Here is a 17,133-nt window from a genome sequence, read left to right as displayed (position 1 = left end):
CATGCTCCAAACAAGCCAGTCATTTGCTGACCTTCCATGCTTTCCATAAAACCTTATCTGTCTTGCATCTGATTCACTCCAACATTTTTATTATCTTAAATAACACATATATTTTATCACTTCTAAAACATCCATTTGTTAATGTTGCTATTAAAGTAAAAAGGCAATGCAGAGACAAAATGGTTACCAAAGACCTGTCTCTATTATGACAATAATAATAAAAAAATTAATTAGTCAAAATTCAAGAATTTAGAATTCTCATTATTTGCAAAGTGTCTCTGGAACAAAACCAGGAAAACACAGCCCCTGAATTGAAGTGAAGATGCACTCAACCCAGGAATAGCCAGCAGATACAGAACAAGAGCCAAAGAGCCCATCATTTCCTCCGATCCTTCAAGTTCACTGCATAGAAAGAAAGGAAGCTTTCACTTAGAGTAAGCCTTGTTTATGTTTTTCTGTTTTGTTTTCAGAACACAAGTAAGAAATAGGAGGCAGAATAAATTAGAAAATTAGGGAGAAAAGGAACGGGAGAGGTGCACCAGACTCAGGGTTGGCGGCATTGGTTATAACAGCAATAATAACGAGGGCAGAGGGGTGACAGAAACTGCATGAGCAGCAGACATTTGAACATCAGAGAAAAAATACTATGACAAAGAAATAAAGTAAAAACATCTGTGCATCAGGCCAAAAGGTAAAAGGGAAGTATGCTTATCTTCAGTCTACCTCTTTGATAAAGGAGAAAAGTCACGGGCTTTGAAATTTCTAACCTAGGGTTAGATGAGAAATCCACCCTAGATAATATAAATATGTGACTCTCAGACTTTGATAATTAAACAAAGCCTTGTATTTAATTTGTGACCCTGTTCTCAATTTCTAGAAGTATGTAAGCTATGTAAAATTTCAAGGCTTCGCTATAAATACGAAATCATTTTAAATACTTCAGGGTGTCACAGAAGTAGGAAGGAGTATCAGAATTTGGATATTTACATGGCTATAACTAAACCAATGGTTATTAAAAACTCTTAAAGATTATTCCAGCTCAAATATTCTATACATTTTCCATTCAGTTATTACTCATGGGACATAATTTTCTAAAATATAATATCTCATAGTAAGTTCAATGTTAATGGACATTGCTACTTTCAGTTCACCTCTACAAAGATTCATTGAATACCCTCCATGCATTAGTTGGGGAGCTAGGCACTAGGGTTAAGAAGATTAATAAGCAACCCATTTCAGAGTAATCCAGTGGAGGAAACACATAAATATATCAGGCCAATGTGATGTGTAAGGGCATAATGTGGTACTGATGATCTTGCACATGTTACCAATATAGAGAAAGGGCATGTTTCCTAGCCTGGGGTATAGGAGATGCCTATTAGAGTAGATGACAGCTATACTCAGTCTTGAAGGAATAGTCTACACGTAGGCAAAATAAAACAGCAATGAACCCTTTTCCTTTGATTATTTGAAAAAATTTACACACCCTTCAAACTCTTAAGTATTAGAGAAACATTAAGGCCATGAGAAAATATACATATATACCATTTTTTGTTTAATGGTTTTGATTTAAAATCTACTGTAATTACACAAAATTGACATTCTTATATCCTGTGGTTTAGGTTCAAATTTTAACTTCCCGACATAAAAATTCTCAATTCTTTGATCTGCCTTACACTATAACCTACATAGTCAGGAATAACTAATTAAGAGTTTAATAATGCATTTTAAATACAATATATTTGCTGTAAAAGTTTCTTTTAGGTTCAAATTTTAACTTCCCGACATAAAAATTCTCAATTCTTTGATCTGCCTTACACTATAACCTACATAGTCAGGAATAGCTAAGGGTTTAATAATGCATTTTAAATACAATATATTTGCTGTAAAAGTTTCTTTCTTGGTTTCTGTCTTAGTGAGGGATTCATTAACCTCAGGATTCACATGTTTAAAGCATTCCATCATTAGGAAGTAACAAGGATGAACATATATCATACCACAGATAAGGAGCCTACCAACACAAGCATTTATTGAAGTCTTTTGTCATTGTTGGGGAACAATTTCCCATTGGTCTCTCACATTGCTGCACATCTTATAAAAGAAGCACTGGCTGCTTTGGTCTTAACTATTTTAAAAATATATTTGTAAAGTAAACAGCCTTGGAAGATAGAAATAGCATCTCCTCCTAGAGCAAAGGGAGGCGTGCTTACCATCCATTATAAAATATTTGCATTCTTCATTTCAGGGTCCCTTTCTTACAATGTTTCAATATGATTTGGTCTGCTCTCTGTTGCCTTGTGGAAATTGGGAACCAACGCAAAAATGTTGATACTCTTGCTACTGCTGTTGTGAATAATACAGTGTCCGTCATCTCTGATCCAGAAGTGTAATGTCTTCTACCAGCATCCATGAATCTGTGTCAGATTTTCACAGCAGCTTAAAAGCAGAGTTACATCTCACTCCCTTCAGAGTTTTTGATAACGTTGGTGATGAGGATGGGATGCTGACATGGGATGAGACATGGCTTTCTTTCTAGAAAAGGAAGAATGAGGATCGCACAGGTCCATTAATGGGATTTGAGGGAAGTCTCTGGAAATAGTAGCAAATTATATAGTAACTGGGCAACTATTAATAATAGTCCTCCATTTTTTGGTGCTTAATGAAGAGAAATTGAGGATGTCACTGCAGACTAAGTAACAAGAAATAAGTGAAATACAGTCACCAAAACGCTGTTCTGTAGCTAATTCTCTTCTAGGTGGAAGGACTTCCTTGCCAATCTGATGGCGAGCCTCTGATCTACAGCACTAGTTCGTAGTAAGATTAGTGTTGGGTAAGATTAGTGCTGGGTAAGCAGGAGGCGGCTCCCCATTTGAGACAACAGTTAGAGAGATGCACACATACATTGAGTGTGAAAGGGGGAACTCCATGAACAGAAAACAGACGAGTTATTAAAAGTTTGACTGGTTCACATAGAAAGAAGGAGGTGTGGAGCATATTGCTCGTAAAGGAATAACGGCAAATAATAGGTTGTCTGATGCCCAAACCTCTCCTTCATTCCATCATACCAAACTTAGACCCATATGGAAGTGACAGTAAAATCTCTCAGAGTTTTTTTTACAGTGGGTTCTGGCTGCTGTGAGGGAGTGTTAGCTCTCGTGGGAAGAGTTCCCTGAGATAGAAAACCTCCTGTGGGAAACCAGAGATGTGGCATTGACTAGTATCTGAGCTCTTACTGCCCTGTAATGAGTTTTGAATTCTGATTAATGACCCACTGAAGAATGAGAAAGAGACCCAAAGAAATCTAGATAAATTGTTAAGGTCACCACCACTGTGCAAATAAACTCCCTCAGCCTTGCTGTTAAAACCACCAAGTGCTTAAGAGAGGCTCTCTAGACAATGGGGCATCTAATGCCCCAAACCATGGTGAATTCCTTAAAGACGGTCACCACCCTGTGAGCCAATGTCGAGTCAGTCAGAGGTCACAAATCCGATGCCCTTAGCAAAGAAGCAATGTGGTGATGGTTTTTGAGTCCAGGGATTCCCAAGGCTGAAGTACCAGCTATGAGAGCTTTGCTTCCCCCTATAGAGTATTGGGTGGGCCAAAAATACTTGAAGTTCATTTGGCTATTCCACAATCCATTGCCACATTACTTGAACTGAGAGTACATATGAAGTCTCTCTTTTTTCTTGCTCCTGATTCCTCTCTGCCCCTTTACCCTGATCTATAATTTAAAGTGAAACATAAGTAGAGGCCAAGGTATCCCTATCCCTGACAGGGACGAAAGGACACACTCGTATGCACCCACCTAAGTATGCTGGATCATTTCAGGGGAGAGGAGTCAAACTTTATAAATATGTTGAATTTGGATGCCCAGGTTGCCCTGTTACCTGGATCTACAGAACACTCAGATTCAGCTAATGGGAGTTAGGAAGAATTTACAGTGGAAAAGGCAAGCTAATCTGATCTTGCAGATGGACAACTTTGGGCCAATTTAATGTGATATTTTTGTTGTTTCTACATCTGATTGTATAGTAGGAATTAATGTGTTATATGCTTATAACACCCAGTAAGTGTTATATGCTTTCACCACCCATTAAGTGCCTCACAATTGGGAAAGGCCATGTGTAAGGAAGTGCAAATGGAACGTGTAAATCACTTTCTAGTCTTCACCCTGTTTCTTCCCAGATGGCCCAACAGAAACAGTATCAAATTCCGGAAGGGAAAAAGGAAACCACAGCCCTGATTACAGACTTGAAGGGAATCTGGGTAGTAAAAGATTCAGTATTTTAATAGAACAGCCCAGTATGACTACTGAAAAGAATGAGAACTAGAAGCTTAGAATGGATTATCACCAACTGCTCAAGTAACTGAATCCATTGCACAGACTAAACATTTTCTATAGTATCTTGGACAGTGTCAATGCCTTCTTTTCTAGCCCACTGATTCCTGAGGACAAACACCAGCTCACATTCATGTGTCATGGTCACCAATATACATTTGTAGTAACCCCCCAAGTTACTACAGCCTATCTCCAGGGGTAGCTAAATTCTTCTGCAATCTGCCTTCAGTAGGTGGGCAGTATGAGTGCCTCTTCCCTCTGCTGTAGGAACCTTTAACTATATTATGATGCCCTATTGATGACAACGTCAGAAGTTTCTATTAGAAATGCCTAGACTGTGGTGTTATCATGTTTCCACCAGCCAGGGTGGCTGATAAACCCTGACAAATCAGGGCTCTACTTGTCAAATACATTTTCTTGGGATTATATGGGCAGATTTGCAGTAGTCAATCCCTGTTGCAGTCAAACAAAACAAAACAAAACAAAACAAAACAAAACAAAAAACTGCTATCTATTCAACTCCAAACAAAAAAGATGCTCAGCATCTTAAAGGAATTTTTGGTACTAGAGACAGTATGTGCCTCACTGTCTATATACACCTTCATTTCAGCAAATCCAAAAATTAGCATCCTTTGACTGGGGCCCAAACCAATACACTGTCTTTGAAACTGTCCAGTAAGCTGCAGTACATTCTCACATCTGGATCCCCACATCCGTAAGAGATCTGTGAGATACAAGTCTCTATGGCTAATAATTCTACTCACTGGAGACTCTGGAAAAGGGACACAGCCTTGAACTTGCAGATGCTCTTTGGGGTTTTGGAATGCTCACCTCCCTAACATGCAGGGTACACCCTTACCAGGTATACATCTTTTGGGAAGCAGCTATTAGCTTGCTACTGAGCTCTTATCAAAATTGAACTCCTTACCCACGGAGGTTTTATGACTGTCTGCCTGCTGTTTTCATTTTGGGGTGATCAACTCAGACTCAGTGACTAATTATGTAAGCAAGGGTCCTACTGACTCACTTAGCAAATGGTATATTCAAGCCCTCGGCTTGCCTGGCTCCAGTGGCATCTCAGTTTTACATGAAAAAATGGCTCTCCAAAACTTGCAAGGAAACTGTTGCAAGGGTCCTAAATTTAATTCTCTGCTGAATCTGCCATTCCCTGCCAGACAGCTCTGACCATGGTTTGATCTACATTCTCCTTAATCTTAACAAGAAATGTATCAGGAATAGCAGGGTACGTCCCCAGCTTCTGCATTTCCCATGTGAAATACCTATTAACACCTCTGCCTGTCTTTCCCATTTCCATTTCTGGAGCTATTGCTTAGCAGTCAGTGAGGCAGAGAAATACCACCAGGATGTTGATGTGGATAAACAGGACACATCAGATTGACTGTCCTCATGCAGCCCTTCCGAAGCAAGGACTCAAATCAATTACTTGTGCTTAACTTAGAGGGTAAAATCTCAGGCTGTTCCTGGATCATGTAAGTCAGCAGGGATTGGCTATTGAAATAGCCCAGATGTTTCCTATAGGTCAAGACAGTGAAGCCATCATTATTATTAACAGCCCTATGTCTCTTTGTATCATACACATATATCTACTCAATAAATATTTGTTATTAGAGTCAATGAGATACAGAGATTTAAAATTACCTGTTTAAATTGAAATATATTTTGTTAAAACATTTTATAAACATTTAACTATTGAATAGATACTACATATATTGTTCACTGTCTATATTTCCTCCATCTTCTATGCATTTCCTTTGAATGTACCCTAAATATTTAGGTTTCTTAAAAGACAAATTTGGTATTTCAAACTTTTGTTAAAAGTATAAAATTAGTTGTATTCACTTTTAAAAAATTACCCTGTGACCTACGAGGATTGAATCAACCATTGGTTTCATCAGTATGGGACATTCTATATTACTTCATAATCATAGGTTCCTGCATTGTCAAACAAAAAATTTTGTCAGAGTTAAAATTAATATGGAAATTAGAGTAAACATATGCTATTTTAAACACATTATTTTTGTGCTTAACTTAGTCATGGCATACGGCCATCCATTTTGGCATGGCGTATTAAGACTAAGTTGTAGTCTTTCTTATTTTTCTCGGGATACCCTTGTTCAGTAACAGGGTGGCTGCCCTGGATTAAAGCCAGCTGTTCATTATCTGTCTCTCCAGTTATTCTGGAAGCAGCTTGAGGTCAGGATCTACATCACATTCATCCTCATGTCTGTAGATACCGCTTAAGTTCTTGCCAGGTAGTAGGCCCTAATAACTGGAGGCTGAATTACACTCCAAACAAATTAAGAGAAGTAGTTCTCCTTTCAGTTAAGTCTGCATCTTAATTGGTTTGAAAAAGCCCATTTCCTAAGACAAAGTTTCCTCTCCTGCTTTTGAAGCAGCCACCCAGCAGTCCAAAATCACAGAGTCCCCAAACTTCCATTACCCCAGGCACACTTAAACAACGATGCGGGCTTCTTCCACACAGACAGCAATCTATTCCTATATTACTATGCTACTCCTTCTAGGTGAAATCACACTGATGAGCCCTCATCACCAAGAACGTATTTGAAAGTCTGTTTTTTACCCAGTAATGACGACTGTTCTCCATTGATTTAGTCATTCGCTTCAACTGACCTATCAGGTGAAGAGAAAGCTAAAAGTGCTAGGATTTTTAATTGGAAATTTGTGAAACAAATTTATCTTCCCTGACCACCTAATCTATTCACAGACAATGGTGACAAAAAAAAGCAAAACACACAGATACACAAACTTTCTCTGTGGTGACAAAAAGATTGAATATGCAGAGAAATGAAACTATAAGAAACTATAAGTTTATTTCCACTGTTTTGCTTACAGAAACCAAAACCTGTTTTGAGGATTACTTTCCAATGAGCTATCTATTAAAAGTAAAAATGGAAGTGTCCATAGTATACAGTTACCATAAAAGAAACTGATACCGTATGATTGACGCATTTATAATAAAACATTAAGCAAAAGTAAGGATTTTTGGGTGAACCAATGAGAGTTAAATTTTAAAAATATTTCCCAAGCTTTGAGTGAGAAACTTGGGAAAGAGTGAGCAGAAAAACATTATTTTTAACTATAATGGTTATAAGACCAAGCATTCTCTCTGAGGAAGGCACAGATTTTTATTTCATTTCATTTTTATTTTTATTTAAATATCCAAACATATTTCTCCCTTATTACCTTTTGAAAATAAAACAAAGGGGAAACTGATATTTATTTTATAGAAAGATATGCAGCATGGAGTCAGGAGACCTGGATTCTAATTGTCTCTATTAATTACTTAAGAACCGTGGGTAAGTTATTAAAAGTGATGGAACTAGAATGCCTTCTACATCCTTTAATTAATGTCTAAATTCTGTGATTCCTCCTATTAAGAATGCCAAGCATTCCATTTATTCACTTAACTAAGTGAATAAAAATGATTTTTCCATAATTCCATGTTAAAGTCAGAGAATCGAAATGTTTCTCTCCTGTAGAAATTTTAATTGTACACGAGAGTTGATCTTATGAGAGTATGACTTTGACAGTAGTATTGTAAAACTTTGGCTGAATCATCATGCTAGTTTTGAAATATTAATTTGCTTATTTACTCTTTGAGAATGCTTTTTGTAATATTCTGTCTAGTATAGAATAAAGACAGAAAACAATGCCATCTGTAAACATAGGTAATAGTATGATACGTACAGGTACAATTTGAGGATTACTTTGAATTCATAAAATTTGAAGCATTTTATAATATACAAATTCTTGTAAATTTATAAATAAAAATGCAAATGCAAACATCAATAAAAATGAAAAATACTTCCTTCCATAAATGTAAACAGGAAAGTATGAGAGATATATAGTAAACTATGAAAATATGTAGTTATTCCTCCACTGAATCTTCTTGCCTTCGTAAGATGGTAAATCACTTGGCTCTTTATCAAATATTGTAATTTTAGATAAAACAGGGTGTGTGAGTATGTATGTTTTCCCTCTTTCAAGGTTTTGTTTTTAAGTTTGTCTAGAATTTTATTTAGGTTAGTTTACAAACTGGAGTTTGCCTATAATCCCTGGGTTTTATTGAATAAAATAATGTATCACTTTATTTTTAAAAATTGTATTTTTATTGCTGTCAATAAGGAGACATTTCTTAAAATTTAAGTTGGAAAAACAGGTGTTATAAAATACCAAAGTAACAGAAGCTGCATTTAGTTATCTTTACTTTTGTAAAGAATTTAAGCAAGTATCCATAGGTTTTTATCCTTTCTCTCATTTCTCCCTTCTTGCCTGATTTCCCTTCTTCAACCCACCCCTTTCACTCACAAGCCAAAAATGGTTTCACATGGAACATTCAACTAATTGCAGTCTATTTCTGAAATTATCTATATAATTTCCACAATTTTAAATTACTCTTTTCCTCTGTAAACATTTAATTTAGACCTATCCCATCCTCTAGGTGGCATATAGTTATGAGCATTATAAGATACAAGTTAATGATATCCAAAGATTTGCCATTCAAATATTGGTATGCCTTGTCTCCCCAAGTGTTATATTCAGCTGTTTTTGCATAGCCTTAATAATGACAATGATATTAAATTTAGGCAGTTCTCAAGTTCCAGCGCACCAAGAGTTCTTAACAAAAATTCCTGCCATAATTTATGGCAGATTAATTATTTGCATTCTTATAGACCATTTTAATATTACATGTATACCAGCATATATACTTACAAAAGGAATGATGAGACATTTCTAACATTGGATAGAATTTGACATTAATTATAATTATGTGAGGAGGTATTGTCCTGAACTTGTCATTTACACAATTATGGGCAATAATTGATCAAAGTCAGTATTGCTCTTTGCTTTCCCTTTTGTTCAACCCGGATGTATCTTTTCCAATACAGATGCATTATTGTTGGACATATTGCATATAGTAAGCATTCAATTGTTATCCAGAGGGTAAAAGCATTTAGAGAAAAAAAATGATCTTTTGATTCAGTTCATAACTTACCTATTATCTATGCACCTGTATGACCAATGTGAATATTTGCAGTAATTGTTAGTTTAAATACGTAGTTTTGAATATTCTTCTTAGTCAAGCACTAATTTTGTCAACTAAAATTTCCAAATTTAGAAAACCAACAATAAAATCATTACTCATAGCCCCTCCTGACTTTACATGCAGCTCTCTACATACACCTACAATCATCCCTTGTCAGTGACTTGCTCACTGCATTTCTTCCCACCTTTACACAAGAAAAGAGAAATAAAGGCTTGGATACAGTTTGAAAACAAAACTAAAAAAATATATATCTTGACATTGGAGAAGGCAAGATTTTAAGGCAATGCTCACTAGACAAATTCTCTAGATAATTGTCTAACTTTCCCTCTATTTCTTGTGTAGGCAGAGACTTGCTCTTTTAAGGTGAGGAAATGCACATCTCTCTCCATCAACTTTGAGAGCAAAAATGACAATTTAATTACAATCTCCTCAAAATTCTTTAAAATAAGAAGAATAATATTACCAGGAAATTTATATTCACACACTACATACTCAAATGGAGCACGTTTTAAAGTTTCTAACATTTATTTCTGAATACTCTTCATTGCTTAGAACACCATCCCTATGGCCAAGGGTTCTATGGAGTAAAATATGCTGAAGTTACCATTTCATCACTTCTTTTAAAAGCTAAATTAAAAATTGTGTGAGGGTAGTTTTCTTTTTAAGATTTCAATACACGGGGAATCGGGAATACAAACTTTAGTATTTAAATTGTCTCTCCCTGTGCTCACTCATTCCTTCATCTCCCTTGCTCATCGTATTCATTCACTGAACACAACTCCTTTTTCTCTCAAGCCAAACGTTAAACATGGTTTCACAAGAAAAGGGCTGCTGCCCAAAGAAAACTACAGAAAGACTGTCTGGATGCTAATGTACTACCAACACCAGAAATATCCAGATAGTGCAGGTACCTTTTAATACCTTTTCTGATCTTACTATGTCCTTCTGTTAGCCACCAAACCTAAAGGAAAAATAAGGGCTTTGGCTTATTGCAAATTGAAAGGGTCAGGTTAGTGCTGCTCTAGGCTCCTTCAAGAAAAAGCTTCTCATCCTCAAGAGTTACTGAGCTTTTGATATTGTTGCTGAGGGAGATCCATCACCCAGTCAGGTGCATGCTGCTCAACCTAGAGCCGAGATCGATTCCGGAAGAACAGGTATGTAGGGGCGTTCCTTGTTAGCAGCGTTCCTATGTTATATTAAATGAGGCTAAGATGCCTCTAAAAGAACACAACGAATCTGAGCGGTGTAAATGGTTGTTCAAAACAACCGTTTTTAAAACAACAATAACAAAAAAGTTTAGTCGCAAAAGGTGTTTCTTTTTTTTTAATCTGTCTTTTTTCATGCTTGATCATACCCTAAACAGCCCAGGTGCTGAGAAACACACAAAGTAACTGTACCTAAGCCAGGATCACCGCGTGTCTGTGTCAGTTTCCTGAGATGACTGTCAGATAAGCTGGAGAGGCACCAACGTGTGCAGGCAATGAGGTCAGAATTCCCTGGGAGGACCATTGGCTCTGGGAAGGAATACGGCGGGACCGTGGGGGCTCGCGAGCTAAGCTTTGGAAAAGGAGGGAAGGTGGGTCGGGGCGGACTTTGTGGAGAAGGCTTTGTCAGTGTGAGACCGGGTGAAGCGTGGCAGATGGGGGCGTTTGCGGTCTGGCAGAAGCGGGAAATCAGAAGGGAGAAACGGGGGTACCGTGAGGACAGAGAGGACCCTGTCTGGGGTAGCGGGAGGATCGGGGCCATCCACTGCTGCTGCTAGGGTGGGAGCTCCGAAATTGGAAAGTGAGGCGGGACCGAGGGCTGCCCGGGAGGGAGAGGGGTTCAGGTTGCCAGCAGGTGGAGTTGAAATCAAACAACCCCTGGGGGACCACCGAGCAGCGTCCTCGTCCGAGACCACCTGCCTGGAGGTAGAAGAATCATAGCAGGTGGTTTGGGGTACCTCCTAAAGCAAAAGACGTTTTCTCCGCGCCCAGCCGTAGCGCCCGACCCCATGCGCTCTCCGGGCTACTCACCGGTCCTGAGAGGAAAGCGCCATCCGGGCGCGCGCGAGGGCTGCGCGGCGCAGGCGGCAGGCAGGGCCCGGCGGCGGCGGCGCTGTCCTAGGCGCGGGACTGGAGCCGGGGGACACAGAGGTGGCTGTGGCGGCGGCGGGGACGCAAGGAGCTGCGGGCGGGGAGGGCGGTGAATTCGGAGCTGCAGCGCCGCGCGCGCTCTCTGCCCATCTCCGGATCCGCTAAAGCGGCTACTGCTGCTGCTGCTGGAGGGGAGGGAGGCGAGGAGGAGGGGAGGAGACACGCGGCTAGGAGGGAGGGAGGGGAGAGAAATGGGGGTGGAGGAGAGAGTGGGGAGAAGGAGACGATCACCCAGAGTGGAGAGGAGGGAGGGAGAGAGGCGCGCACGAGCACATCAAAGGTTCCCACCAGAAGAGCTTCGGAAGGAGAAATTCTTGATGAAGAGTTGGGTCTCTCTCCCCCTCCCCCACCTCCCCTCCCCTCTTTCTCCCTTCGCGCCCTTTCCTTGGGCCCTTCCTCCCAAGGCTCTGGCAGGGGTTACCCAGCCTCGGCAGCAGCCGGGGCTTCTGTGCTCTGATGAGGTTGCTGAGCCCAAGAGGTGGCCGCGACAGCTCTCAGCGCCACCGGCCTGAGGCACCTGTGCGCGCACACACCGCCGACCGCTCCATTGCGGCGGCTCGCAGCTGGGGATCTGCGGGCCCTTGCTCTCCTTCTCTTCCCTTTCTGGTCAGATTATAATCAGATTGTGCATCCGTGACATCTGTGTCGTCCCCCTATTGCTGTCTGCTTCCCTGCGCGCTCTTTTGGCACAAAGTGTCCGGGCAGAAGGCGCCAGCAGAGAGCTCAATGCAGGCCACCATCGCCTGCCCCTTGGAGCTGTTGCCTGGGCAGAGGTGGCAGTGTTTGCCGCCCGGGTAGACCATCTAACAAGGTAAAAAGATAAATACATAAAAAAATCCTGTGACCCGATTCCCTGGGACTTTGTTCTCAATTATCTAGGAAGGTTGTAAGTGTGAAGGACACGGGGGCATTCTATTATCTTCTGTTATGATTCTCCTCTTCTCCCAACGTCTTAGAAAACCAGGATATGACTTAACACGTTTAATCGAAATATTTCGCGATCTGTTTATTGAAGATCTTTTCGTTTTTACCCTAGTTCTAGGATTGGCCCCTATTATGGATTTTCTTGGTTCTGTTCGGCTATGAATAGTCCTGTTTATTCGCAAACTACAAAGACTCCCATGAATATAAATACTGTATTTAGCGCCTATACACTCACAAGATAGAGGGTGCGAATCCACATTTTCAGTAAGTATAAAAACAATTGGGACACTATTGACTGATTGCTATGAACCATATTTTTTTGTTTCATAATATCTACTTGGTTGTTGAGGGTAAGCTGGGAGTAAATAGATTATTTGCATAAAATGTATAAGACTAGGAAAAGCAAGTAATAAAACTCTCCTCAAATAACATAAAGTGATCATATTACTCCCTGTGAGCACCCTAGAGGGAAAGAGTTTCTGATTTTGTTTGTGTGTGTATGTGCTTGTGTGCATTTTATTTTAGTAGTCTGTCAGTTACTTAAGAGTTGTTTTTAAAAACCAAAAGGATCTTAATTTTTAGAATAAATAAATTAGGCATTTTATTTTAACTTAGTATGCCTTATATAACGAATGTACTCATGTTAAAATAGGTGCACTCTCAATTGTAAATGCAATATGGAGAAGCATTTTTAATGCAATAAAGCATACCCAAATGTTGATGTAAAGCCTCTAGATCTTCCCATATACATTTATATGAGAAAAAAAATGTTAGTAATAAAGTATTACCCAATGGTCTAGGTATTCTCAACTTGCTAGAATCTTTCATGTGGAGTATATCTGCCAGTGGAAATATTTGGTTTCACATCTACCTGATATCTGAATGAGAGTAGCACCTCCCCATCAAGGGAACAGGTATCAAACGCTCATCATAAAAAACCTCAGCTTTAAAAGGCAAGCATTACTGTCTCCAGATGTTCAGCATTGCACCATGCAAATTCACCATATGCTATTCTTTCAGAGAAGACCATAGACAGAAAATGGTTGGTGAAGACCTATAGTTCATTTGATTCTAAGTCTTCTCAGCTATTGCTGTATTAATAGAAGTGAGCAGTAAAATTTTCAAATACTAGTGGCTCCTTGGGCAGGGAGTGATTACAAAGCGTTGAACCTTCATTTTCACATTCCTGTTTAGGACATTTCACATTCCTCCTTTCAGATGATCTGCCTTTAAGAATTTTTGCTATTTTCCTCCTCTACTTGATTATTAAACTGTAATAGTAATATTTGCACACTCTCGCTTTATTTTAAAAAGGTAAAGAAAAAAAATGCTAACTAAAATGTCTTAAAGCCCAGAGAAAGGATGACATTTAGAACATAGAAAGATGAGTTGTAGCCTCTGCTCCCCAACCGTTTGGCATGCCAGAGACAAGAATCAATGGGGTGATAAAAGATGGAAGGGCATTCTAGTTCTCCTGCTGGAGGAATTGGATTTCAATTTAGATTCTCAGACTGGGTGAAAACTTTTCTGTCACCTTTACCACAACATTCTTTCCCTTTCATATTCTTTCCCTTCTACATCTCCAATAGTGTCAAACTGTGTTAAGCATTACAACATGGAAAGCCAAATAAATAAAATAAAAAGCTTTATTTTAAACACCCTGTTAAGACAGGGGATTGTACTGGTGCACCAAATCTTCTGTTTTTGAGATTTGGATCTCTGGTATAACTCAAATTAATAAGTGTAATTTAGCTTGGGACTTTTTGAAAGCTTACTTTGGCTCTGCTTGCTGTACATTTACTATGCATACCAGTTTCAATGTTTCTACTTACTTCCGCCCAATGCTAACCCTGTGACTTGGAAGAGGTTTTGCATCTGTATAGGATCCACTCTGTTGGTTCCAACTTAAATCTACCTAACATGCAAAGAGTGCCATAACCAGCTTAATCACACCTTCCCCTACCCCCAACTACAGGCTGAAGAAATTTACTTCCTGGTTAGAAAATATAAAATTTCAGACCAAACAAAGACTCGATGCAGTAGTGTGTGGTAGTTTCCAGCAGACTCTGCCCAGCTGACCCTTCTCTTACTCTAGTAAATCTTCCTTCTATATTTCTACCTGACTCGTGAATTGTTTTCACGGCCCACGAATGAACAGACACATCACACCCATTGTATTTACTTAGTTGAAAACAAATTCTCACATTGAAATTTTCTGAACTCAGAAAGATTGAAAACCCTGTCTTTAAACAAATTCTTCACAGCTGACAGAGATTGGTTAGCAAAAGAAATATCATTCCTCTACTTACTGAACGAATGTATAATAAATACCCTTTGCAGGCAGGTACTATGTTAGGTCCTATGGATACCACAGTGAAGAAAATTGGTAACTATGCCCTCGTGAAACTTAGAGTCAAATGAGTTAATAACAGTGCTTAATAACTAAGAATGATGTTATGACCATGATAAATTTGAAGCCCAAAGAAGAAATATTTATTAATTAAATTATAGGCGTTAATAAGATTATCAGTAAAAGAATACAGATTATTAGGCTATGCTTATTGCCAGTTCTTATATGAGTTGTTGAAGAAAAGAGGATAAAGAGCATTTAGGGACAAAAAGTAAAATTTGTTGTAGTAAAAGGAAAAAATGGAATTGGGGGGGGCAGTGAAAATTTGATGAGCCTTAAACTTGTTTTAAAATTATCATTTGCTCAAGTCAATGGGGAAAATCAGAGAATAATAAATGTCTTTGAGGTTATAGAGACTTCTGAAAAATTACGTATGTACAAGTACTATACAATACATATGATTAGGACTGCTAAATATGTGAACAGAATCTGGAATGAAGACAGTGACAAAAGTCAGCAAGTTTCCCTTTTCCTCCTGAAGAATATACAAAGCAACAAAAATTAAAACAAACAAACAAAACCAATAAAAACCCCTGAAATTTCTGTTTTCAGTAAAATCAGAAGGTATATAATCTGCAGTTTTCAAAATGTGTGTACAGGATGTGCGAACTGCTGAGATTAACCAGAAGAAGTCTCAGAAGAGGGAGGAGAAGAGCAGATAGTAATACAATATATAATCTTAGAAAGCATAATAAAAATGTTATTTCTGAAAATGAGAGTTTCACTGTGAAATGCAAAAGCTCTTTTCCTGGGTTACGACAATGGGTCCAGGAACTGAAATTGGGCTCTAGTTGCAAAAGCAGGAAAGGAAGAAGTATGGCAAGGGTAAATAAAGAGGACTCACTTGTGGCTACTCTCACAGAACCCAAGAAAAAGTACTTCCTGCAGGTAAATTGCTCATCTTGATTTATAAACCACATGCATCTTATTTTTAGCAATCAATATGGGAACTGAAGTGAGTAGGGCTGATGACAAAAGACCTCTTGGATATGTCCTGTCAAAAGTAATGCCGACCTACACAAAGATTAAACAGAAGAGTGATATTTGCAAAAAGCTATCTATCTCTTTAGTAGCAGAGAAGACCAAAGCTTTGTAAATCTCTGATGACTGTTTTCCCCTTTTCTTTTCCCAGAAACCTAGTTGAGAAAAAAAATAAACTCGGTTAATTACGAGTAATAAAAAAGGAACCGGAACAGTATCAATACAAAAATAATATAGAAAAAGACAGGGCAGCAAAATGTACCAATTGTTGAAGAACACACATTGTAACAATGTTGCCATGGAGAAGTTGAAAAATTTGTCCCAACATTCTGCTATGAATTTTCATGAAGGCGCAATGAAGGAATTGCTTCCATGAATGAGAACTACAAGGCACAAATGCAAGAATTTAGGGATGTCTATGAAACAATAGGAACTAATGACCCAAAGCTGGCAAAACTCAGGAGAGAAGTGGAATAAAAATTAAAATCATTACAAATTAGGAATAAATATGGAGGAATTACAAGGTAAAATACACTCTGAGGTAAACACAGTGAGGGAAAGAGGGCAGAAAGGAGAAAGGCCAGCAAAATGAAATGGAAATAGATAACAGGAATAGAGAAAACATATAAGATGGATAACATAGACAAAGGTAATCTAACACATACATAATTAGGGACCCTGAAGAACAAAAATAAATAATGGAAAGATTAAGTATTTAAATATAATATTTAATATTAAAAAAAGAAACATTCTTGAAATGAAAGAAGACTTGAAATTCCATTTTTAAAGGTCATAATAATTACTAGGTAAAACTGTCCCAGAATCACCACCACCAAGATGTATTCTAGTACAGTAACTAGAATTTAATTATAATAAAGACTCAGGCATGCAAGGACAAACAATAAGTAACTTCAGAAGGAAAATACTGAGATCGGCCTTATAATTCTTCACTACAATATTCACAGCAGAACAGAGTCAATCATTCAATATCAGTGGAAGAAATCCCAAAAGTTACCAAAGAAAGTGAAAGATAAAGGGTTTTTGTTTTGTTTTGTTTTTCTATTTAGCCGAACAGCCTTTCAAATTTATCAAGTGAAAACAGTGTTCAACATGCAAGAACTAAGGGAATATTATTCTCATGAACCCATCTTCAGGAAATCACTAGAATAGAGAATGGAATTTAGCTTTCTAAGAAATAAATAAAAGAGATATCCTGGATCAAGGACTTGTACACATTGAATGTATATAACTGTT

General features: G+C 38.3%; 1 protein-coding gene and 1 long non-coding RNA gene across 7 annotated transcripts in view; one reads left to right on the top strand and one right to left on the bottom strand.

Moving 5' to 3' along the window:
• Positions 1-12,563, bottom strand: part of FUT9 (fucosyltransferase 9) — a 172,426-nt gene extending 159,863 nt beyond the window's left edge. For 2 of the 6 annotated variants that reach the window (XM_074333315.1, XM_074333314.1), the window contains exon 1: positions 11,445-12,338. The gene's annotated coding sequence lies outside the window, so the exon portion shown is untranslated. Of the gene's footprint in view, positions 1-11,444 lie in introns of all 6 variants that reach the window. The other 4 variants (XM_074333312.1, XM_074333316.1, XR_012496684.1 and 1 more) reach the window with 4 other exon arrangements.
• Positions 1-17,133, top strand: part of LOC141571686 (uncharacterized) — a 448,916-nt gene that overhangs the window by 300,421 nt on the left and 131,362 nt on the right. The window lies entirely within an intron of this gene.

The sequence above is a fragment of the Rhinolophus sinicus genome, linkage group LG05, assembly GCF_036562045.2.
Source record: "Rhinolophus sinicus isolate RSC01 linkage group LG05, ASM3656204v1, whole genome shotgun sequence".
In the NCBI taxonomy this organism is placed as follows: domain Eukaryota; kingdom Metazoa; phylum Chordata; class Mammalia; order Chiroptera; family Rhinolophidae; genus Rhinolophus; species Rhinolophus sinicus.
This window is presented reverse-complemented; position numbering and strand designations above follow the sequence as displayed.